Here is a 21,791-nt window from a genome sequence, read left to right as displayed (position 1 = left end):
GAGTCCACAGGGCTGGTCTGCAGAGGAAGGCCTCAGGGACAGTGTCCCTGGACGGGGCAGGCCCCGGGCCATCGTCCTCAGCACAGGGACGGGCAGGGGTTCCTCACGGGGGACCCAGAGGCTGTGAGCAAGACAGCGGATCCAGAGACTCTCGAGTCCAGGGGCCTGGTTTCCCACAGCTGCGGCAGCACAGGCCACAGACGGGGGTGGGGCTCACCCGGCAGGGATTTACTCTCTCCCAGTTCTGTGGCAGGATCCCCGGTCAGGGTGTCTCTGTGGGCAGTCTAGTCCACACCTTTCTCCAGGCTGCTGATGGCTGCCAGTGGCCGTGATTCTTGGCTTGTGGATGCACCTGTCCGTCAGCCTCCACTGTCACCTGGCCCCTCCCTGTGCATCTCTGCCCCCTTCTTTTTTTAAAAAAATTTTTTTAATGTTTATTTATTTTTGAGAGAGACAGAGACAGAGCATGAGTGGGGGAGGGGCAGAGAGAGAGGGAGACAGAATCCAGAGTAGGCTCTGGGCTCCCAGCTGTCAGCACAGAGCCCGACGCGGGGCTCGAACCCACGAACCTGGAGATCATGACCTGAGCCAAAGTCAGACACTCAACCGACTGAGCCACCCAGGCGCCCCTCTGTCCCCTTCTTATAAGGACACAAGTCATGGGATTTAAGGCCCTCCCTACTCTAGTACGAGCTCATCTTGACTATATCTGCAATGTCTCCACTTCTAGGAAAGGTCTCATGCTTGGGATCCAGGGGGGCATGACTTTGGGGGACACTGTTCAACCTGGTGCTGAGGATCTGTGCAGCACTGTGGTGGCCCTGCCTTTCCCCAAGGTCCTTGGTCCTTTGCATCATGGTCCCTGTTGAAATGCACCATGATGAAGGCTTGAGCAAGCAAGCTCAGCTGGTGACGGCCAGGGCTTCCAGGCCTAGTGGGGCCCCTGCAGGGGTGGGGGCAGGAGAAGACAGTCACCCTGGCAGGGCAGCCTTGGCCTGTGTCCTTGGAGGATGGCCGGCAGGACCCGGAGCCAGACGTTGTGGGGGGTCCCAGCCACGTGTGGGGCCGTAAACCGCAGCACGGGCTTTGCCTGGGTGGGTCAGGCTATGAGATGCGCTCCCCAGAGCCGGTCCCCAGAGCACTGTGTGTAATTGGCCAAGGCTGTGTCTCCCCACGGTGCCCCCAGACCCAGACCTGGGGGTCCCTCCTCTCTCAGGGCTGGAGATCCTGACCAGGCACCTTTTTATTTGCAGCGATGATGCGTGAGATGTGTCCTTCGGGGAAAATAAATGCTGCTGTGCTGGCAAAGAGCTTTGGAGCCGTAAGAGAAAATGGATTAGCCAGCAGCCCAGCCTCTGCTGTTCTTCATGCTAATGAGTTTCTGCAAAGCCCTTTATAGAAATGACATCAGAAACAAGGCTTTCCCACTTCCAAATGGGCCTCTGCCCAGACACAAATCACTTCGGTGGAGGGGATGCCTTCAGCTGAGGTGAACCGAGGATCCCTGACGGAGGGTCTCCAAGGCCCGTTAATGAAGGGGGTGGCAGGTGGCCCCGGCGTGGGGCGTTTCAGTAGAACGAAGATCAAGGCTGCCCCTCGGCCTCGTCGGGCTGGCTGTGGCCTCACCGAGTCCTCCCCACACGGGCTCGGCGGCCAGTCGGTTCACAAGGCCCAAGCCCGACAGGGAGGCCGCTCGTGCCCTGAGCGTGTGACGAAAGTCTCTCCCACGCACTGCAGAGGGTTGGGGACCAAATGAAGGAGTCGCACGAGCTGTAAATCTCAGAGGGGCCCGAACCACTCCCTACGCCCGGCAGGAAGTCGTCCCAGCCGTGTGTGCCGTCCGTGTGTCCAGCATGGGAAGTGGCCGCCCCTCAGGGAAGTCGCTCACGTGCGGAGCCGCGCCATCCACCTGGCGCGCCAGGAGCCGGGGGCGAGGGAATGCTCGCAGACCGCACCAGAGGCCGGGGCCCGGGGTCAGGGGCGGGTGGCCAGGCCCTTGCCCTGCGCTGTGGTGTGGGAGGGTGTGAGAACTCCGTGTTAGTGCCGTGATCTCCACGAGCCCTTCCTGTGCTGAGAAGCAGGCACAGAACCCCCTGCAACCCACCCTAACCCTCAGGGGGCCGCGGGCACCCGGAGGTCTCGCCTGTGGTGTCCGAGCTCGCTCCGTTGCCCTGGCGCCCTCCCGAGGCAGCACGGCCAGTTGTGTGTCCGTCGCTCCTCACGGTTCTTCCTGGCTGTCCCGAGTGCAATGGGACCTTGGGCACCTGAGGGCCGGCTGGGCTCGCCTGGCGCAGGTGGGGCCCTCCTGCTTCTCTGTCGGCCAGTTTCCGGTCTGCTCAACAGGGTGTCGCTGCCGAAGGGTCACGAGAAACGCTTTCTCGTGCCGTAGAATTCCAGCCAGGGCTGGGCCGGGGGAAGGAGCCGCTGCTGAGGGCTCAGGACCAGATCACAGACACCCGGGCCTTGCCTGCGCTCGAGCACCTGGCTCATCACAGTCCCAGACCTGTGGCTTGTTGTTCCTGAGCCCGGGGGGGGGGGCCTGTTCCTCAACATCTGCCGACCTCCCCGCACTTGCTTGCGAAGTGGGGTAATTCAAACTCACCGAGAGCATGACTGACATCCTGCGGGAAGCGTGGGGCACACAGTAGGCGCTCAGCGCACAGGAGTCTCCCGACCCCCCTCTGTCCAGGTGTTCCCAGCGGAGCTGCTCCCAGGACAGGCACCGTCCGACCCCAGGCAGGCCCAGGGCCCCGGGCTGCCTGGCTGAGGCCCCACGGGGCTGCGAGGCCTCAAGGGGTTAACAGCCCATGACTTGGAAAAACACAGGCGCACAAAGGCCGGGCAAGGGGCGGGAGGGAGGCCGACAAGCACATTAGCAGCTGCCGGAGAAGGGGGGCTCTTCCCATCAGTTAGAGGTGATGACACCCACATAATAGCTTCAATGGAAATGCAGCTGAGTGGACCGCGGGGCTGGGCCGGGGCCTCCGCCGCCCGGGACCCTCACCACCTACCTCCTTCACCGGCACTTGGAGCCCCATGCAGGCTGCCCCCTGGGGGCTGGGAGGGTGTCTCAGAGGCTTCTTGAGGGTGGAGACGTGGCCCGGGTGCCCTGCTGGGTCCTCACCGAACGCTGCCCATCTTCAGTGCTGCGGGGCAGGCTGGGTCCCCGTGTCGCGGTCAGGACTCTTGGCCTGGTGCTCCCCTTGCCGTCAGCCTGGGTCTTGGTGCACCTGCCCTTGTGCTGAAGCCCAGACAGCTCCAGGGGCATCCAGAAAAAAGACCGGGACTCTTGGACGAGGGGTGACGACTTTGCATGGCCCCTGCTGGGTGGTCCGGGCTCATGTGGGCTCCATCCGGGCACATTCTGATGTTCATGAGCTATACCCCCAGGACCCGGAAAACAAGGCAGACCCAAGTAGCTCAGCTGTAAACACACTCACACACATGCTCACACATGCTTACACATGCACACGTGCACATTCATGCTTGCACACACATGCACGCACTCACACATACTCTCACATACGCACATATGCACACTCACACACATGCTCACACATGCACATGTGCACACACTCATGTACATACTCTCACACACGTGCACACACATACCTACTCTCACACATGCACATGTACACACACTCATGTACATACTCACACACGTGCACAACATAATACTCTCACACATGCACATGTGCACACACTCACACACATGCTCACACACACGCACACACGTACATACTCTCACACATGCACATGTGCACACACTCATGTACATACTCTCACACACACGTGCACACACATACCTACTCTCACACATGCACATGCGCACACACTCATACACATGATCACACGCACGTGTGCACACACGTACATACTCTCATACATGCACATATGCACACACATGCCCTCACACACATGCATACACACATACTCTCACACACGCACATGTGCACACACTCACTACACATATATGCTCACACATGCACGTGTGCACACAATACATACTCTCACACATGTGTGTACACACTCATGTGCATGTGCACACACACGTGCACACACATACATACACGCGCACCTGTGCACAAACACACACGTGCACACATGCACATACATGCTCTCACAGACGCACACGTGCACACACATTCATGCATATGCCCCGCTCCCAGGACTGGAGGCAGACTAAGTCTAGACCGTCTGATACGTAAATCACATCCATGAATGTTTATTACGCGGATGAACGAATGCATAGACAGCTCCTGGACCTCTCACTTCCCGGAAGTGAACACCTGGAACAGATTTCAGGGCTTGAGGCCTCTGCACCTGTCTCCTCCGATGCCTTATTTTCGTCGGCAGCTGAACTACAGGGGTGGAGCAGGGTCTGCGGCGGGGGCTGGAGCCGGCACCACCCTCATGGGGGCTGGGAGGCTGCTTCCGGCCGGCTCCCCGTCTGAGGCAGTTCCGTAGACCATCTGGATGGGATTGTGCTGTCTAAACCCAATTACGCCTTTTGGGTGAGCGATTCTTGTGCGGTCAAGTCTTTGCAAACCCATTCCGCCTTTCCCACGGAGTCGTGTCTGTTCCGCAGGATTTCATGGGCTCGGCCCACACGACCCCATCAGCCGGCCAGGCCGAGGTCTGCGACCCGCTCCCTCCCTTAGACCTTCTTCAGGGGCTGGCACGAGGCCCAGCGGATGGGCGAGAGTCAGGCTGGCCAGGAGCAGTGGGAAGGGCGCTGGGCTCTGGAGGCTGGCTGTCCCCATCCCGCCCCCCAGCCCCGCAGGCCAGCATCCACACAGCCCCCTCCTCCCTGTGCTCTGCTGAAGTGGGCAGAACCTCATGTGCCCAGAGGGACGAAGGCCAGGCGCCTATTCATCGGCCCGTGGGTCCATTCAGACGCCGGGGAGGAGGAGCCTGAGGCAGGCGCGGAGGACAGAGCAGACACGGCAGCTGGCCTTCTTCCCTTCACGGACGCCAGGACGGGTTTCATAGTGTTTCCCACTCCCCAGGAACAGGAGAAACCAGAGCTCCTTCTGGTTGTACCACGTGGCATTTCAGATCTCCAGAGCCAGAGGGGGCCTCACACTGGCGCTGAGGGGCGCCTCAGGAGCACCCGCACCTGGGTCTTTCCTCTCGCCCTCCTCGTGTGCCCCCTGCCCTGCCCCTCCTCCAGGTGCAAACTCTGGGTCCCTTTCTCCAAAGACTTGACTCCAAGCAAACCCTGGGCTTGGTGTTCTCAAACGAGCGTGCGGCTGGGAACCCCACGCTTCCAGGCACCTGCTGGACCCCGCACTTGTGAACCCACGCGTGGCCCTCCTGCGTGTCTGCTGACCCCAGGCAGGAGCAGCCCCACACGGACGGGACCCGCCTGAGGTCAAGGAGGTCTGCACACAGTGGCATCACTAGGGAACGTGGCCCTTCGTGGAAGGTGGTGCTGGGGCCCACGGAGCTTTGCTCCAGGAGGGCTGAGGCGTGGGGAGACCTTGCTCAGGAACTCGCTGCCTGGCCTTTCAGTCGTTGTGCCCACTGCCCCCCCCCCCCAGACACACGCCTAGGGGTGCACCGAGGCCAACTGAGACTCCCTGTGGGGAGAGGGGCCACGGGGACGGCCCGGGGCAGGGCCCGTGGGGTTTAGTTTCGGTGTGAGCTCTGGGGGCCCCCCAGGGCCCAGCCGCCCCTCGGATTGTTTGCTCAGCTGCCGCAGCCATTAGCCAGCAGGCCGGGGAGGCTTCGGATCACAGGCCCACCTGTAAGCTGAGGACAGACAATAAAACATCATGTGGGCACCTAGTTCCTGCGCACCAGACCCTTTCCGTGGGCCCTTCACAGGGCCTCACAGTGGCTCCCTAGCTCCCCGGGACCGCCCAGCAGGGCTGGAAGAGCCGTCTGCAGTGAAGCGGGTCCGGCACCACTGTGCGGTCCCGTCGCCCTCCGGGGAGGATCGCAAGCAGAAGGAAGATCACTCAGGTCCCTTGGCCCCCAGCCCACAGCCTGCTGTCATCAGCTTGGCAGATTTATGAGGGTGGCTGTGACCGGCTAGGAGGGGCAGCGAAGGTGGGAGGCCTCCCGGCCTGGGGGTAGCTCCCTGCAGGAGGGGACGGGACTGACCCCACATCCAGGAGGGAGAGGGCCAGCCTGGGGGCCGCTCCGGTCTGTCCTCCCTGGCAGACCCCATGTTTCTTCTGGGCCTGCGTCCTGGGACGTGGCTTCGTCCTCCCCGTGGCTGCTTGCTGAGCCTCTCTGCCATCCCGCCTCCCAGGAGGGCTGTGCTCATCCTAGACCACCTGGCCACGCAGCCACGTGCCCCAGAACGGGACTGGCATTGGCCTTCTGTTGGCTGCCTCTGGGCTCTCTTCCCTCAGAGTCCCAGAGCCCAGCACCCCTCTTCTGTCCGCCAGCGACCCACACGCAGATGTCGCCGTGCACGGCTGGGAGCCGTGGTTCAGAGACATGCATGGGCACGCCATCCCAGCGTGGCTCTGAAGCCGGGTGGGCAGAGCGTTTTTGATGTCTGCCGACATATCTCTGGGTCTTATATTCCGGCAGCACTCCACACGTATGTGACTTGCAAACGAGATTTGGTATTGATCACCGAGGGTGGTCGGTCAGCTGAGGTCTGGATGTGCCAAGCAGCGGGTGCTGTCCGCCATCGCCGACCAGGCTGGCCCTGCGAGGCCTGGCTCCAGGGGTAGCCTCTCCCGGCCTCTTGGCCCTGTCCTTCCTGCATGACACTGATGAGCGGAGTCACTGGGGAGAGGACGGGGAGGTGAAGGGAATACAGAGAAAATAGAAACTTAGGAAGTAGCACAAGACAGTAACGGGAAGCCCGACAGCCAGGTCCCCCGGGCGGGCCGGTCGGGCTGGGCGTGAGGACACGCTGCCCGGTCCTGGGCTGGCGTGGGTGGGGCGGGCCAGAGGGCGGCGTGCAGCCTGTGCCCTGACTCTGGGCCGAGGAGGGGCCGCCCAGTCCCGCTCCGAGCCTGGGGGCGCTGAAAGTGTGCTGGTGATGGGCCCAAGAGCAGGTTGGGAACATTTAAACCAGTTTTGGCCATTTACAAATTTATCTTATTTTAGAATAATTTCATCTGCTTCTGTATCGTACAAGTAAATGAATTGGCTTGACAAAAGTGAAGTGACTCATAGCGGTTTAAAATGGAGAGTAGGCGCTCCCCACGTGGGGGGGGCCCGTTGTTGCCAAGCACCCCCTGGGGGGCACCCACCTGCTCCAGGAACCTCCTGGGGAGATTTTGGGCTCGAGGGCGTGGGAGGGCGGAATTGCAGCAGCCAGGGATCTGGAACGGCAGAGAGGCAGAGGGGGAAGGACTAACTGGACCCACACCGGCAGCAAAATCTCCTGAGCGCCTTGGAAACCCAGCTCTGAGAGAGGCGATGGGCAGCACGGAGCTGAGACCCTCGTGGCGCCGACTCCGGGTCTGCGGGGCCGGGAAGAGCGCAGCTGTCCCCCGAGTGCGCCTGCCGCCACGGCCGGGTGGCCAGAGGCTGACGCAGCCCCGGGGCACCCCCTGGTTCCGCGGAGGGCTCAGTCCGGTAACCCCGCCCTGGCTCTGCTGCAAATGGAAAAGGTCAGATGGAAAGGACGTAGGTCACGTGCGCCACGGCGAGAGGCGGTCCCCACCCCCCTGGGGGCTCAGCCAGAGGCCTTCCACGAAGGGCTCTGAGGTCGGCACGCCCCTTTCGCTCCGGGGAGGAAGCAGTCTGGTCCGCCCCTGCTCTTCTGTCAACAGTGCGGCTGTCAGCGCAAAGGTGCGGGTTTGTGGTCCCTGTCGTGAGGCATTCAGACGTGCAAGCTGTATTTCATGCATCCACGCTGCACATCGTGCCCTACATCCGGCATCCTGGGGACGAGGAATTCAAGGGCGAGGTCTTTGCTGTAAAGACAGTTCACAGGTGACCCAGGGCAGCACCTTAGAGATGGGCAGGGCAGCAAGAAGGGAGCACTGAGCACACAGTGTGGGGCCACGAGGGACCAGGGCAGGACAGAGGGGAAATCCTGACATCACCCTCTGCCTTCAGCTGGGGATGAGGGAAAGGGTACTCAGGCAGGGCTGTGGGGGTGGGGCAGGTGGAGCCAAGGACTACTGACCCCAGAGCTGGGTCCCGAGCCCACTGACCTGAGCTTTGCCCTGAAAGGGATCAGGAACCAGGGGAAATTTTTACCTAGGAGAGCCACATGATCCATTTTGACTTTTGAGGGACACTCCTGGGAGCAGAGAAGGCCCCCAGGGTTGGCTGTTGAGACTAGGGGTCTTGGCCCGGGCCCTGGGCTCCAGGGGGACGCAGAGTATGAAGGGTGTGTCCTTTGGCCTCCAGGCCTGGACCTCCGGCTGGGAGTCCCTCTCCAGGACCCCCACATCGGGGACACGGATGGAATCTGGACTCATGCGTCAAGGGGCTGCATCAGGGCTCTGGCACAGGCAGATGTCGGTGTGGATTTGGAAGGTAAGGGTTTGTGCTGGAGGCTGTTCGGGGACCCGGCCGTCAGGACCTGCAGACCGGTGTCACTGGGGAGAGGCTTGGGGAGGGCGGGTGCTGGTAGACTTGGGGTCTGGGACGAATCCTCTCGGGCCGGGGCAGCAGTGTGGTCAGGGCAGGGCCAAGTGGGCGGAGAGGAAGCCCCTCGGTCATCTTGGGGACCTTGACAGTGAGGGACACAGGAGCAGACGGGACACAAGTGCGCCAGGCCAGGCTGTGTCTCGTTTGCAGAAAGAGTTCGTGAAAGGACACCTTCATACCTGGCCGCCTCTCACTGGGCCCCCCGATGGTGGGAGCTACGACCACAGCTGGAAAGAGGGTCCTCGTGCAGGATGGACTTGGCCGGTCTTGTGATACGAGGAGGGCCCTCCGGTCCCTCGGGAACAGGGCTCAGTAAGGAGTTAGCGAGGGAGTTCAGGTCTTCCCTTCGAATAAAGCCCCGTGACCCAAGACCACCCAGTTGATACACAGCCATGCTTAGGGACCGGAAGGCACTCCTCAGAGCCAGCAGCACTCCTGGCCAAATGAATCTCTGGCTTCCTGCTAAGAAAAGAGGAAGATGTCGGGCAGGTCGGGCTCTGGGTGGCGACGCTGCTGCTGTGACAGTCATTGTACCTCTGACTTTGTCTGGTGGGCGTGTGCTGAGCCATCATGCTTTCTGCCGGCCCCGGGGAGGATGACCAGGTCAGAGCTGCCGCCCTCGCCCCGGGCTGCGCTCCGGCCTCTGTGGCACTGGAGACGCAGTCACCGCTGCCCCGAGTGTCACCCGGAGGACAAGATGCCGGAGGGAGAAATCCGGTGGCGTGGAGGAGAGGCACGGCAGGGACGGCAGGAGAGGACAGGAAAAGGCAGCGGGCCAGCCGAGGGCGGGGTGGCCGCCTCCTCAAGACCCTGCACTTCCCGGACAAACAGCCCGCCCGCCATCTGCGTCTCTGCGAGCCGAGGCGCACCACCCCAGCCGAGTCTGTCTCTGTTAAGAGTGTCACACATGCCACCGGGGGGTAGAGGGAAGGTCCGAGTCACCTGGCGGGTGGGTCATTCCTGTGTGCTCCATACGGGATCACGAAACCTCAGAGAGGAAGAGGGTAGAAGTGAGGAGCTGCTCTCAGGTTTTACAAAACGTTTTCTAATTTGCTTCATGTGCTCTGAGGACAACGCCAGGGTTGAGGACTGTTCTCTTGTGTATCTTGCCCTTCGAAGATTGAAGGGGTGCTGTCTGAGGACATCTTCAATCCACGTGAATTTAATTCGTGTTTTCATACCATCGTTGAAAAATAAACGGCAGGGGTCTGGACAAATCTTGATTACTCAGATGGGGTTATCCAACCCCCACCGCTAACTTTTCTTCTGCCGTCTGACCTCACACACAGTTGCCCATTAACAGCTGCATTAGGGCAAAATGAGAAAGGAGAGAAGCTGATGTTCCAATGGGCCATTCTGACGGCTCATTTTCGGGACGCATGTTTGAGGCCAGGTTTGCGATGGCCATGGGTTTCTGCCCTCCTGCCTGCCCTGAGAGATGGTCCTGTGCTCCCTGTGTGGGAGCAGAGCTAGGTCCCGGGAAGCCCTCAGCCAGGACGTTTTGTTTATGCCTCGTTTCCTGGGAAGATGCACGGGGCACCTTGAGGTCCCTTCCTCCCATAGAAAGATGCAAGAAAAGACTGCTGTTGTTGGACGTGGTTGGTTTGGAGATAAATGAAGTGTGTTTTAGAGAAAGAGGCCTCATGTTGATCTTGAATGCAGCCAACTCTGATTATATGGGTGAAATAATCTTTCTGGATTACTTCTCCATAGCAAAATTTTAATCCTTCGAGACCTGAACATTCGTTTTCTTCCAGCGTCGCTGGGTGGGTCTGCTCAGGGGATGAAAACTCATTTGAATACAGTCCAGGGCGAGTATGGTTAGGGTTATAAACCTGTGGCCAAAGCCAAGCACAGCGCGTGCTCCCAAGCTGACAGAAACCGTGTTTGATGACCTGGCTCCTTGGGCTAGCCTCCCCACCTGTCAGCGCGGACGGTGGCTACGCCATGATTTGGGATGAGCCCTTCCCCGTTCCCCTCCCTGCCCTGAGCCACGCACAGGGGTGTCTGCCCCTGTGTTCCTGACCACCTTGGAGAGGACGTGTGTGTGTGTGTGTGTGTGAGGCTGGGGGTGAGGGATCAGGAGGGGACCCAGGTACGGTGTTCCCAGGGCACTCTGCTCAGTCTTGGGTCGTGTGGTGTTAAGCCACCAGCCCTGCCCTGTGACCCACACCACACTTGCTCTCCCCTGGCCCGGTGACTGGCTTGTGCACAGAGGGGACGGTGGCTCTTGAGTTCAGGCGCCTGTATGAGTGAGCAGACATACCAGATGTCCCCCTCCACACCAGGATCAGGGCACATCCCGGGGACTGGGGACCCTGTGCTGGGACTTGTCAGGAGCGTGTGCCGAAGGGGTGACCACAGCTCTCGAGTGGTGACAGGCCCGGTGTTACTAGTTTTGCCACGAAGTGGAGAAGACAGACAAGGCGGTCTTTGTGACAGTGTCCTGAGGCCTGAGGGAGAAAGGCGCATTTTCATGCTACTTCTTGTCCAGCTTCATGAACCCTGTCAACACAGCTCCTGGCGGCCATTCGGGATGTGGACCTTCAACCGCGGCCCGTGAATTATTCCAGGCTTCAGCACCGCTCGTAAGACGGGCTCAGTAGGGGTAGTGGGGACAAAGCAACACAGAGAGGGTATGTTGAGCGGGAGAATGGATGATTTCGTTAATTAACCAATTAATCTAATGGCCAGGAGACTGGATTTCCATATAAACCGGCTCTTCTCTGAACAGCAGTGGGACTCGCGGGGTTCAAGGAGAACGTCCAGGATTTAGAGTCGCCTTCTTGCAATGATCTGCTTGGAAAGACCAAGGGGCAGTGGGGAGAAAGTGCAGGCTGTTTGGGTACTTGGGAAGAATTGCTCCGAGGGACACAGACAGGAGGGGACCTGCTGGGCCCCGCTCAGGGGACAGCAGAAACAGAAAAGGAAAGAAGGGAAAGTTGGGAGAAAAACACCCAGCGGGATGGGGGGCAAAAGAGGAAAAAGAGCTACTTTTGTTTCCGGTCCTTGGGGGTTAGAAGTTCCCGGGGTCCAAGCCAATTCTCCTTGTTAAAGTGAAGTCAGGTTTGTGAAACTGACAAGCACAAAGGGAACGTGTCCAGTCACAGTCTTGGTTAAGAACCACGCCTTCAGGGGCGCCTGGGCGGGCGGCTCAGTGGGTTCGCGAGATCAAGCCCTGCATCAGTCAGTCCCTGCACGGGACTCTCCCCCTCCCTCTCCTGCCCCTCCCCTGCTTGCACTGTCTCTGTCTCTCTCAAAATAAATAAATAAAAGAGCTTCAAAACCGCTCATTCAGAGGTCTGGCTTCTGGCGCGTTAGGCGGGAGGAGGGGAGGGAAGGGCAAGGCAGGACGCTGCCGAGGTGAGTGAGTTTCTGAGGCGGGGTCAGAGTTGGGGAGGCTGGAGAGGGCACAGGACACTTGGCAAACCAGAACGTTCCAGCTCGAAGCGTCAGCAATGCAGAGGCTGAGAAACCCTGCCCTAAATCAGTGTACATGTTCCACCCCGCGTGGACGACGTCCCTCGGTGTGCAGAGTCGCCGGCCGAGCCAGGGCACCCGAACGCCGTCCCGCCCGCCCGGACCAGCGTGCCCTCCTGGGTCGGGTCACGGGGTGCCACCGGCAGCCCCGCCTGCACTTCCCGCACCGTGCTCGGGGTCAGAGTTCAAACAGAAGTCAGTATCTTTCGTGAAACGTGTTCCCTGAGCAGCAGGCACTCTGGCGCCGAGGGAAAACCCAGCCGGGACCGCTTCTCCTCACGTTCTAATGCTCGGATTTGTAGATATTTTAGGGAGTTTCCGAGGGTAATTTTGACTCCATGTGATTATCATCCGTGATTATCTGGTACCTCACCCCCTCATCATGCTGATTACAGAGGAGCCAGTCGACAGCGTTTATTAAGCACCCAGGGCATACCTGGATGCCTCCCTGAGCCGCACCCCTCCAGCAGCACGACACATCAGGGACGTGGAGTGGGAAGGGCTTCCGGACGCAGCCGGGCAGGGACAGGCACCCAGCAGCCACGGGGTGGGGGCACAGGCGGGGAGCGGTGCCAGGAGAGGCCCAGCCCCACCACCCCCCCGCCCCTCCTCAGGGCCGCTCCCTGCTCAACCACGTCTGTGTGCCAGGCGGGCCCGGGCTGCTCTGTGTCCTGGCTGTCCTCCCTCACGTGTCCTGCTCCGGGACCGAAGGAAAGGAGCTCCCAGCGTGAGTTCCACATCCCTGGGCACGTCTGCTCATCTGACGGGAGGAGGGCCCACCCTGTCGTGTCTGCTGCGGGACGACAGGCCTCCGGACTCCCAGCCGAGACCCAGGGGCAGGTGGGGACCTCACCACCCAGCTGACCGAGGACCCACGTCTTCTCCTTCACACACCTTGAGGGGCTTCGGCACTCGCCTGGCCACTCCCGGGCCACGGCGGCAGCCTGGCCGGTGGCCCGAGCACCCGGGGGGGCCCTTCTCCCCACAAGGCAGCCGACTGCCTGGCAGAGCGGTCGGGGTCTCCGCTGGTCATAAGCACAGACCACCGGCGGGGACGGGGCTGTGCTCGCCTCCCCAGGCAGAGCAGCCACGAGAATTACGTGGACGGCGCTCTCTCTGCTCCCCCCGTGTATTTACTTATTTACAGAGCCATTCACTCGGGTCGGCACGGACCGTGTACGATCATCTTAGATGTCGGGTTGCAAGGCCGCCTGTGTGAGGGCCCCCGTCGCCCCAGCTCTCTGTGCCCGCGGTCATGCAGCAGGCCCCTCTGGTACCCAGGGGCTCGTCCTCCTCGTTCTCAGCCCCCCTCTTGTCGAGGGCAGGCCTGCCTGCTCGCCCATGGCCCGCAACACCTGGCGGCGGCTGGAGCAGGCTTGGGCCGCTGCGGGGGGTGGGGGTGGGGGGCGGGAGGCAGGCCTGCTTCGGGGACACCACGGTGGGCGTTGTGCCCACAGGCGGACAGGGACGGGCTGCAGTCATCATGGTCTTGGGGCAAGTGGGGAAGCATTGGGGGCTGAACTCGCCAAGGGCCCCAACTCACAAACGGGCTTCTGCACACGCTGAGCCGGCTCGGGGAAGCAGCGTTCAAACCTCCAGAACCAGCCACACGGAACTCTGTGAGGCCACTGGCGGGCCTGGGTACCTGTCAGAGGGCCACACCCCACGGATGCCGCCGACACCTGCCCAGGCAGCTTGGCGACTGAGCTCGAGGGCAAGAGAAAGGTGGGGGTCTCGGGGGGGCCGGCAAGAGCCTGGTTTCTGGAGGCACGCGGTGTGTGTGTGGCAATGCCAGGTGGGGCTGGGAGGTAGGTGGTGCTGGCCCAGTCATCCTGCCGGAGTCCTGGACCCCAGGACATTCTTTTTTTTTTTTTTTTTTTAAAGCTTATTTATTTATTTTTAAGAGAGAGAGAGAACAGCAGGGGAGGGGCAGAGAGAGAGGGAGAGAGAGAATCCCAAGCAGACTCCAGGCTCTGAGCCGTCAGCACAGAGCCCGACGAGGGGCTCGAACCCACGAACTGTGAGATCAACCTGAGCCGAAGTCGGACGCTCAACCGACTGAGTCCCCCAGGCGCCCCACTTTCTTTTTGACCACCTATCGTATGATTCTCTTTGTTTGAAGTGTCCAGAATAGGTAAGTCTGTAGAGAAAAAGCAGGTTGGTATTTGCACTGGGTCCGGAGTGTGAGTTGTGTTTCAGGAGGAGACGTTCCAAGGTTGATGATGCTGCCGGTTGCACGACTCTGTGGGGCCACGGATGCCAGCGGGCTGTATGCTTCAAGAGGGAGGCCGCGTGGTCTGCAGACTAAATCTCAATGAAGCCATTGGAGCTGAGACCTTCGCTCTTCGAGGGTGGACCCACAGCCAACCTATGAAAGCTGCACAAACATCCCACAAACTGCACAAACAGTTACGTCCGAGAAGCACTGAGAGGCTTCAGACTCAGGAAACAAAATCGAGTGACACAGGAGTTGACGGAAACTGAGAGGATGTACATAACGTGTACTTAGCTTTCCTCTTTCTTTACATATCACTTTGCCTTTTTTATTTATTTTCTGAATCAAGAGTAGTGCTGTGAGATAAATGTTTACATTTTCATGAGTATTTCCTTTTTTTTTTTAATTTTTAAATTTTATTTAAAGCCCCCTGGACATTCTGACTTGAGAGTGAGAATCCGTGAGCAAGCTCATTGCACAGCTGCTTCCGTTCCCAGGCACGCACAGACCCACAGCGCCAGAACCTCTAGGCAGGCCCAGGACACCGCTATTTTAACCAGATGGTTCTGGCAATCTGGCAAGTTTGGGAAACACTGGCTTAGTAGGAGCATCTGGGTCCAGTGAAACAAGGGGGCGGGTCAGTCCTGCCGCCCGAGGGCACGCACCAAGTCCCCGCTGACTGGACTGGAATCACGAGGTCAGACAAAATGCGTTTCTGTGTCCAAACATGGAGTCTGGCCAAGCTAACTGCGATCCTAAGCCTTTCCAGATGCACGAGCCATCACTGCTGTGCAATCGAGAGGCTCGGTCTGGAACCACCAGTACCGCGTATGAATCACAGGCGTCACAGAATCCGGAACTTCCCTCCTCAAGTGGGATGGGAGGGCAGGAAGGTTCTGGGAACCCACCAGGGACTTTCTGCCCTCGGGATTCCAAGAACACGCAACGCGCGTCACCTATTCCTGGACAACCGAGCGTCTGCACCCCGACTTCCTTGGTGATGCGAGGGCGCCTCTCCAGCAGATACGGTGCTGCTCACAGGGGAAAACAAGCGCGAGGGGAAGCAAACACACTGAGAGAATTCTCAGAAAGCCGGATCAGACCCAGGATGTGTGCACAGTCCCTGGAAACGGCCCGCCTTTCGATGACTGGCCACCTCTGGCAGCGTGCGGGCCAGAAACGAGCAGCAATTAGGTCGCACAGAGCAGAGACCCTGCTCGTGTAGGAGAAGAGCTCTCTGCTTGGACGGGAGGCAGACTGCATTCCAAGAACCCGCGTCTTCCTGGGCTGATTTTGCATTTGTTTTATGAAGAAATAGGCCATTTAAAACTGCCTTAAGCGGTGTCACTTATGAAGCGGTCCTAAGTACTGGGTCCCGGGTTAATCCCTCCGTGTACCACCACCCCCCCCCCCCGTCCTCCCGTGACCCGTGACCCCTGCGGCGGTGTCTCTCCTGCAGGGAAGGAAACACCCACAGGTGGGGGGTCGGCTCGGCCATCCTGACGCCGGAGTCCGACACTGCCGCCTCCAGAGCACCGTGTCCTGCGGCCGCTCAGCCTGGGGTCCCCCGTGACCTGCTCGTCCTCCTTGCCGGGCCGTCCAGCCTGGGCCGAGCTGACCAACAGGGCCCACAAGGGACTCCTGGAGACGCCGTTCCCTCCCCGTGCAGTTTGCAGCCGGGTCAGAGGATGGGCATCGTGGACTCGGCTTCGGGGAGGGAGGGGAGGCCTGCGGGGGCTCTCAGGGTGGCTCCCGCTCTCCTCGGGTCCAGGTGGGCGAAGGAGCAGAGGGCCCTCGCGGCCCTCGGGGACCCGCTGCCCACGGTGCCCCCTGCAGGACTCCCGAGGCTCCCACAACCCAGGCTAGCGGGGGCCCTCCCTCCGCTGCTCCTGAAGCTTCGGCCACAGCTCGTCCCTCATCTTAAGGGGGCCGGCGTGTCGTGCCGCTCGACCGGGCTGACGCGGTCCGTCGGCACCGGTGACTTCAGCGTCCTCAGCGTGGCGGGAGGCCCTGACGTGTGTGCGGGATGTGCACTCGGTGCCCCGGGCTTGCCCGACCACACGCACGAAGTCATTTCACACGGTGCGTCCGAAGCGTCTTCACCCCTTCGCACGGGCTGAGGGTGGAGGCCGGCGCGTTAGGCTCCAGGGCGCCTGCCTCTGACCACTGCGCCACCCTGCCCTCCACGTGCACGTCCGGTTTGCAAAACCCTCCGAAATCCCAGGAGCGTGCGGCCCCTTCTCTCTCTCCCGTGTGAGCACAGGCTCCTCGGACCTTGGGACCCGGGCCCTTCATGGGAGTCCTGACGGAGCTCGGACCCTGAACGGCGGTTCCTCAAAAGCAGAGGATACTTCTAGATTTTGTCCCGAGTCTTCGCCAGCTTCAGAATTCAGCTGAGCTCGGACACTTCGCGTGACGCGACGTTTTCGCATTACAGGACAACGTTGGCAGCAAGCACTCGGAAAGCCGTGGAAATCACACCTGCCTTCGGACCGGCCTTGCGGACGGCCCGAGATTCGGAGCAGGAACAACACGGGGTCGTACCTCTCGAGCTGGCGGTCTTTTCCCTTTGAGAAGAAGGTGAATAGAGGTGTGGGGCACCTTCGTCTCACCCCACCTGACCGCACCTCAGTCGACCTCAGACCACCTCACCCCTCCCTCGCCTCACCTCGCCCCACCTCACCCCTCCCTCGCCCCACCTCGCCCCACCTCACCCCTCCCTCGCCCCACCTCACCGCACCTCGCCCCACCTCGCCCCACCTCACCGCACCTCGCCCCAACTCACCCCGCCTCTCCCTCGCCCCACCTCGCCCCACCTCACCCCTCCCTCGCCCCACCTCGCCCCACCTCACCCCGCCTCGCCCCTCCCTCACCCCAACTCACCCCACCCCGCCCCTCCCTCACCCCAACTCACCCCGCCTCACCTCTCCCTCGCCCCACCTCACCCCGCCTCACCCCTCCCTCGCCCCACCTCGCCCCACCTCACCCCTCCCTCGCCCCACCTCACCCCACCTCGCCCCTCCCTCGCCCCACCTCACCGCACCTCGCCCCTCCCTCGCCCCACCTCACCCCGCCTCACCTCTCCCTCGCCCCACCTCACCCCGCCTCGCCCCTCCCTCGCCCCAACTCACCCCGCCTCACCTCTCCCTCGCCCCACCTCACCCCACCTCACCTCTCCCTCGCCCCACCTCACCCCGCCTCGCCCCTCCCTCACCCCAACTCACCCCGCCTCACCTCTCCCTCGCCCCACCTCACCCCACCTCGCCCCTCCCTCACCCCACCTCACCCTGCCTCACCTCTCCCTCGCCCCACCTCACCCCACCTCGCCCCTCCCTCGCCTCACCTCGCCCCACCTCGCCCCACCTCGCCCCACCTCGCCCCTCCCTCGCCCCAACTCACCCCGCCTCGCCCCTCCCTCACCCCAACTCACCCCGCCTCACCCCTCCCTCGCCCCACCTCGCCCCACCTCGCCCCACCTCGCCCCTCCCTCGCCCCAACTCATCCCGCCTCGCCCCTCCCTCGCCCCAACTCACCCCGCCTCGCCCCTCCCTCGCCCCAACTCACCCCGCCCCACCCCTCCCTCGCCCCAACTCGCCCCACCTCACCCCTCCCTCGCCCCACCTCACCCCGCCTCGCCCCTCCCTCGCCCCAACTCACCCCACCTCGCCCCTCCCTCACCCCAACTCACCCCGCCTCACCTCTCCCTCGCCCCACCTCACCCCACCTCGCCCCTCCCTCACCCCAACTCACCTCACCGGATGGCACCTCAGTCCATTTCACTCTACCTCACCCCTCCCTCACCCCACTTCAGTCTGCCCTCACCTCAACTTGCCCTACCTCACCCCTCCCTCTCCTCACCTCACCTCACCAGATGGCACCTCAGTCCGTTTCACACCACCTCACCCCACCTCACCTCTCCCTCGCCCCACCTCGCCCCACCTCGCCCCTCCCTCACCCCAACTCACCTCACCAGATGGCACCTCAGTCCATTTCACTCTACGTCACCCCTCCCTCACCTCACTTGACCCCACCTCCATCCGCCTCACACCACCTCACCCCTTCCTCACCCCACTCTCCTTGCCCCACTTTACCTTACTTACCCTTTCCTTACCTCACCCCACCTCACCTCAACCCACCCCAAGCCCGGGAGAGAGGTCTCAGGAGAACCAACCTCGCCGACACCCTGATCTCAGACCTCCAGCCCCCGGGCCCGTGGGGGAAGCCACTTCTGCCGCCCAGTCGCCCATCTGTGGTATTTGCTATGGCAGCCCTGGCCGACTAATACAAGGGGCGCTGTGTGTCTTTGGGGGGAGGGAGGGCCTGGGGACACAGAGAACGGGGCCTTCTTGTTTAGATGTTTCGCCCCTTTGAAAAACAAAAAGGGTTTCCATTAACTTGTTTCTTACCTTCGACCCTCCTATCATCCAGGAAGACAGAGCAAGGAGAGGGAAGTGTGGACAGAGTGCGTCTGTATCTGCCTTCGCCCCATTTGGAGTGAGTCTGAGCCTCAGTCTCCTCAGCTGTGAAGCAGAGACGACAGAAGGGGTTGATGGCAGATGTGCTCACAGCACCCGGAATGCCTTCCTCTCCTCTCAGCACTAACGCAAGCGCACCATGTTTCAATTGCTTCTTTTATTTATTTTTTCATCTTATTATCGTTTGTTTATTTGAGAGAGAGAGAGAAAGAGAGAGAAGCCGGGGAGAAGGGCAGAGAGAGACTCTTAAGCCGGCCCCACCCAAGCACGGAGCCCCGCTCGGGGCTCGATCCCACAACCCTGGTATCATGGCCTGGGCCGAAATCAAGAGTCAGATGCTCGATGACTGAGCCCCCCAGGCGCCCCACAAGTGCACGATCCACAATCATAACGAAGAGGAACATTCCGACAGAAAGTGAAATAGGGCACAGACCCGGTGGGCTCTCATTAGCTTCGTTCCGCCCAAAGCCAGAGTCCTCAAGGGTGTCCTGGGCCTCCACAGATCTCTCTTCTACTCTGCTCACTGCCGGAGGCGGAGACAAAAATCGCGCACCGGCGGCACACTCTTGGGCCTCCAGGTTCGCCAGGATGAGATTGAAGCCACGCTGCGTCGGCCTCCCGTGAGCGGGGACGGCGAGCCATCTCACGCTCGCTCGCTCCAAATGTCCACGACCAGCCAGGGCCACGAGGACAGCCGGAGCCGACCGTGCCCGCCTATCAGCCACGCGTAGGGACCGAAACTCTGGGCACCGGGCCAGCAAAGCCAGGAGTGTGGACCCGGGACCTCTTTCTCTTTGTGCCATCCTCAGATTGGGGCTCCAGGGAGCACGGCATGACAGACCAGACACACTCGGCCAGACATTGACAGGCGCGTGGCCAGCCTCGGCCACTCATGCCCACTGTGGTTTCTGCGTCACCGCGAGTTCCTGAGCCTGTTTGGTGCTGGAGTCCGGAGCTGCTGGCCGAGCGTCGCACGAATTCCTTGTAGAGCTCTCGCTTCCCAGCTATGCTCAGGGCTCCTTTCCACTAAACTCCCGGGAGGGGGAGGGTTCCCACCGAGGCAGGGGTACCGGGGGCCACGGGCCCAGCAACCCCAACACCAAGGGCAAGCAGGTCCAAAGGAAACACTCACGGCCCAGGAAGGGGAGACAGACGGAGCACGGGATCCCCGGAGCGCCACCGGCCCTCCCCCTTGGCACTGGAGGCCACATTTCAGGTAGAATGTCACTTGGCAGTCGACGCCGGTCTCCAGACGTGGCTGGAAATACGGCCACAGCCGGCTGTGCCACCACTTTTTACTTGAATCCACCTGCAGAGAGGTTCCTGGGACCTTCCTCAGCTCTTCCCCAAGGCCTGGCCACAGGCCGCTGCCCCAGCTCGGAGGCTCTGGACGAGTAAGGGCCCCATGTCGCCTCAGGGTCCCCTCCTTCCCAGTATGGCCTGTGGCTGGCCTGGAGGCGGCTTCCCCACCCTGAAATGAGGGCGGCGAAAGGATTCTCACTGTTTCTCAGGAAATAATGGCTGCTGTTTCTTGAGCGTCTTGTACACCAGGTAGAGTGCCAGGAACTTCACAGTTAATGTTCACACTGCCGTGTGGACACCAGCACCTGCGTCTTCCCTGAGAAGACACAGGTGAGGGAGTTGCTCTCCGAGGACCAGGCTTCCGTCGCGGGAGCCCACGCTCCTGTCCCTCCGCTGCAAGTCTGCGCAGACCGGATTCTCTGCTCTGCAGCGTTCTTGGCCACGCGGAGGATGGCCAACCTTGTCTGAAACGTGGTTCTCGGCACAAAGGAGGCTGACGAGGACAGGTCCACACGAGCTCACGACTGGGACGCTGCCAGGACCGGTCACTGTGAGGACCCTTCGCCTCTGTGGTTTTGCAGAGAGAGAGGCAGCACCTTCTCATGGAGGGTCATCCCCCCCGGTTTCTGCACTCACACCCAGCCGGGGCCCGACAAGTCTGGCCTGTGCCAGGCACGGGCGGTCATGCCGCCGGAGACGTTCTTTAGCATCGGGACTTCGGAGCGCGGGCAGATGTGGTTGGGGGGGAAAGGTCAGCAGTGTAGGAATGAAAACAGGAGAGAACGGTTTCCACCTGCCATCCCAGCGCCAAGGACAGACCGGGAGCGTCTGTGCAGATGGGGCGTCCTCGTCCGCTCAGGCCACTACGACAAAATGCCCTAGACGGAGTGGCTCAGAAACCACGGGGATTTATGGCTCATTTATGGTTATAGAGGCTGGAGGTCTGAGATCTGGGGCTGGCTTCCTGGTACACAGACACTGTCCTCTCGTCATGTCCTCACACAGCAGAAGGGAGGAGGAGGCGCTCAGGGGTCCCTTTGTAAAGATCCTGATTCCATCAGGAGACTCCCCCCTCGTGACCCAATCACCCCCAAGGACCCACCTCCAAATACCACCCCCTTAGGGGTCAGGCTGCAGTGTATGAGTTCTGGGGGACCCACACCCCCCGTCTAGGGCAGCATGGTTCTCTGAGGGTGGTCGAGGGGCCTCACTCATTACCATTCCCCCACCGAGATACCGCCTCGCACGCAGTGAATTATACAGAACTGAACCAAGCCTTTCGTAGAGTTCAAGTACGTTTTCTTCTTTGGTAGAAACTCTAAGATTTTTAGTCGTACCAAGCGGAGTCTAAAATTCACACACGATGAAGAGGGGTTTGGTTTAAATCCCAGTTCCGCTTATTAAAACAAACGTGGATTTGAGTAAGTAATTAAACTTTTTCAAGCCCCACTTTTGTCTGAAGAAGCAAAGGAAACAATACGGCGCATCCCTGAGGTCGCGGTGAGGACCACGTGAGAGAAGGCAGGGCGGGGGCGGGGAGGAAGGGGCACCAACGTCGCAGACCCCCGCATGGCGGTGCTGGCTGCCGTCACCGGGTTCAGTTATACTCTAATCACATTTTTCCGTGCCATTCAACACTGCCCTCTGCCACACTTCCCTTTCCCTCCGCTCTGCAGGTGGAACGGAGCTGCTTCTGGACGGTGACCCATCGAGACAGGGCCAGCTACTCTGGCCGTGGCAGACCC

The 21,791-nt window shown here is 61.0% G+C and overlaps 1 non-coding gene across 1 annotated transcript; it reads right to left on the bottom strand.

Annotated features, from left to right (window-relative positions):
- Positions 1-540: 540 nt before the first annotated feature.
- On the bottom strand, positions 541-625 carry TRNAQ-UUG. Its single transcript has one exon. It is a non-coding gene; the product is annotated as a tRNA-Gln (tRNA).
- Between the last annotated feature and the right edge of the window lie 21,166 nt (positions 626-21,791).

The sequence above is a fragment of the Prionailurus bengalensis genome, chromosome B2 (genome assembly GCF_016509475.1).
Source record: "Prionailurus bengalensis isolate Pbe53 chromosome B2, Fcat_Pben_1.1_paternal_pri, whole genome shotgun sequence".
In the NCBI taxonomy this organism is placed as follows: domain Eukaryota; kingdom Metazoa; phylum Chordata; class Mammalia; order Carnivora; family Felidae; genus Prionailurus; species Prionailurus bengalensis.
The sequence above is the reverse complement of the archived record's forward strand: the minus strand, read 5'-3'. Positions and strand labels throughout refer to the sequence as shown.